A 3,979-nucleotide genomic window follows, 5' to 3' on the forward strand; every position below is an offset into this window, starting at 1 on the left:
GATAGATAGATAGATAGATAGATAGATAGATAGATAGATAGATAGATAGATAGATAGATAGATAGATAGATAGATAGATAGATAGATAGATAGATCTTTCTTTATTTCAATAAAACAAATACTTTGTATGCATGGGGAAATGCCTCTGATGTCCCCAGCAACAATGCAAGTCAAACTGTTTCACCTTGCGCAGCGAGAAGAGCTCGGACCCACTCCTTAGCTTTGACCTATGCAGCCAATTTAGAAGCCGAGAATCAATAGATTGATGAAAACTGAATTAAAAGCGTGAAATCCCTCGCTCAAAGAGCAAATAAAGGAATGGTTGGCGAATTGTTGGAGTAATTACCGGGATCTGCATATGAGCGGGTACGCGTGCCACCCTGCCCCCGGCGCTGTTTTTATTGCGCGTGTCTGCCGTTATCAATTCCGCCGAACATTTTAAATGGGAGTCTGGCAGGCCCGCAGTATAAAAGCGCTCAGATAATATGCAAAAAAGACGACGCTGCTTTTGAATAATAAATGACGCACTTTTATAGCGGCTTTAAAACACCTGTGATGCTACGATATGAAAAGACCATGATAAGTAATAGTGCATTTAAAAAGGATCTAGTATGTTTTTATTACTATATTTTAAAAAGCATAGAGTGAGAGAGACGGCGGGAAGGAAATGGGCCGAATAAGGAGGGGCTGGGAGCGGGAGAGATATCTGTATTATTGCAATAAAAGCCAAGAAAAAGTGAAAGGCGCCGAAATTCCCTCCCAGCGAAATACCCTGCTTAATGAAAGTTTAGAGTCTCTCTCTATCTCTCTGCGCCACGCGCGTCTCTGCCCATGAAATATTAACTAAAATGTTATATAAAGCTCAGCGCCTAATGTCCTTTATGGCTTTTCTTTGTTTTTCTTGTTGTTTTTCTTGCTTATTATTCTTGGACTGTAATAGAACTCCTTTTAATTTGGTTTACATGGTGCGTCATCTGCGCCCCAATATTTTTCTTTCTTTCTTTCTTTCTTATTTTATTATTTATTCATTCATTCATTCATTCATTAAGACTTCAGATATTTCCTCAAAATGCACATACTTGGGTGTTATTTTGTCCCCACAAATATCCCACTGAGAATAATAAAATCCTTCAAGTTACAGAAACCGGCACTTGACAAAATTTTGCCACAATGAGATGCAGAATTTGATCAAAACCCCTGAAATGTTGATCTGATTTATTTTAAGCGTACTAACATGTTAAACAAAGTGTTTGTGTATTGCCAAAATTTGGCCTTTCTTTACTCACTATTCTCTTCTATTTTATCTTTATCTGTAAATTATGACTGTAATTATACTTTTTTGTTGTTTACTTTGTTGTTGTTTTTATTCTTATTGCTTTTGTTAATTATCCATAATGTATGGTAATATAAATCTATTTGTCTTCATTTACTATATACTGTACGGAAAAGCAGCTGAATCAGGAAAGACCCCCTACTGTGGGTTACTGTAAACAGAAGCAGATCTGTCTGTGTGTTTGGATATGGGGGGAGGTACTGCCACAGGGTTGTGCTTTTAGAGATCTCCAAAACTGCTCCTGATTGAAGAACCTGGAAAAAAGAGAGAGATCGTGCAATGGACAGCTGTTTAAGACAATAGAGCAGGCTTTAGTGTAACCTGCTCACTGGGAGCATTTCAGCAACAAAGAGCCAAAGAGGAGTTGCCCCAGGGATGAAATGGATAGCCTCTCTCTCTCTCTTCCCCTCATCTGGAGCTCTCTCGCTCACTCGCTCGCTTTGGTTCGCGCAGACATATAAGTGCATCTCTGTGTCTCATTATTGCTCAATGTTCAGATGAGCTACGCTCCATTGAGTGAAGATGTGGAGAGAGTTTAACACACCACGCTGCATAGAAATGAGCCGCAATCGGAAGTGTGTGTGTGTTTGAATACCACGTTTGATGTTCTGCAAGAATTGTGGTCTTGTAAATGCTTCACTATGGCCATTTACTGTCTCCACAATCTGTCGGTTTTGATGAGCTTTTATCAGCAGCTGAAGAAATACTTCCCAATTTCCACTGACTAAACTACTGAGCAAATCCACTACAAACAATACACCAATACTACAATAGTTTAAGTCAAAAATACAAACCTCATATATTAAATGACATGAAACATTATTGGCAATCCTTTGAAGATGTAAAAGGTAAATCAGACCTGATGCAGAATTCTTGATGCATTGATGTAACAGGTCTGCAGGTACAAAGTCATCATCAGAATGGACAGATGTGATTGCCAATGTGTGCCAGAGGGGACGGTGGGTCTGTGATCTTAAGCATGCGGAGAGCAGAACCGCTGCTCTGATGGTTGAGTGCGTGGCTCTGTTTTGCTTTAATGGCAGACAAGGTGGGGGGAGTGCATGTTTGAGGGGGCCTGCAGGAACAGTTTCAAAAGTACATGTGTAATCTGACTTTTTGGAAAAACTTGTTGGGACTCTTGGGGACTGTGCAGTTTATAATCAAATTCTGAGACGCATTTGGATAGCATATATTGCACTTTTCCAAAAGATATTGTGTGCTTTTTTTTAAACATTTCAATTACATTTTACATTTCTTATTTGTGCTTTGTGTTTTTTTCCATGTCTGTGTGCACATGCTCGTGCATTGATACGCCGAACATGTGTGTGTGTGCATGTTGTGTGTGTCATGTCAGTGTCAGCCACGCCATGAATCGTGTCAGAGCCACTCAATAAAAGGCGATTATGTAGTGTGTCGCTGTGCTTCTCTTTGTCTTCCTAACGACTGGCTTTTGACCTTCTCACCCTGCCTGCTGCCTGTCGGTGGGAGGGGAGGGAGCACGGACCAGCTGCCACCAGCCTTACTGCCCCTCTCCTTGGCAAAGGCCTCGACTACAGCCCCTGCTCCTCCCAGCACGCTGTGCCCTCAGGGTGGAGCAAGCTGTTGAGCCACCAGTCTCCCTGCTGTCCCACCTGCCCTACACACATCTATACACGCACACACTGTCTCTCAGCATCGCCCGAGGCATCGCTGTCTCATCTAGTCTCTCATTCATCTCCCGGACGTTCATACTAATTCATGCGCTGCTCATTTCCAGCCCTTTAATTCTTTGTGCTCTCTCTTTTAATGTTGGTTTTAGCTCTATTCTTCTCGAAAACAAGTTGTTTCCCCTTCAAGTGTTTTTATGTCTGTTTACACAGGTTAGTGCCAGTTTTAGGTTGCATTATGTGGTGACACAAACTTACAACTTGTGGTTCCGTTTATAGAGTGTTAAAGTGGTTCAAAAGTGTTTGTGAGATTGTCTGTTTCTGCCGTTCTTATTTGCGGTGTAAGTTTGTGCTGACATCCAACGTGAAGTTAAAGCGGGATTTGAGGCATATTACTGCAAGCGTTGGCCATAGAAGTATAAGCAGATGATTCTATAATATAGAAATTGAGGCAATATTAGACCTTTTAAATGAATAAGATTATAAAAGTAAGGGATAGTTCACCCAAAATGAAAATGCTGTCATAATTTGCTCACCCTCACAATGTTTCAGGCCTGTATAATTTTTGTTGCTTTGCTGAACACACAAAAAACACTTTTGAAAGAATGTTAGTTACCAAAGATTTCTGGGGCACTACTGACCACAATTTACAATGAAAATAAAAATTTACGATGGTAGTCAATGGTGCCCAAAAACGGTTTTCTTTCCCACATTCTTCAAAATATCATCTTTTGTGTTATACATAGCAACGAAATGTATACAGATTTGGAACGACTTGGGGGTGAGTAAATGATGACTTTCATTTTTGGGTGAACTAATCCATTACAGTTTTTCTCGATTGCTTAAACACATTTCTTGAAATTATGCCTCGTATTCTCAAAACAGTGAACACAAATCCATAACATCTCACCCAATTCCCCAAACATCCTATTTTCAGGTCAAAATGAAGCTCTCTTCTCTAAACCATTCAAACTTGCTGAAAAACCAAACTTTTCCCCCA

Source organism: Triplophysa rosa, linkage group LG20 (genome assembly GCF_024868665.1).
Source record: "Triplophysa rosa linkage group LG20, Trosa_1v2, whole genome shotgun sequence".
In the NCBI taxonomy this organism is placed as follows: Eukaryota; Metazoa; Chordata; class Actinopteri; order Cypriniformes; family Nemacheilidae; genus Triplophysa; species Triplophysa rosa.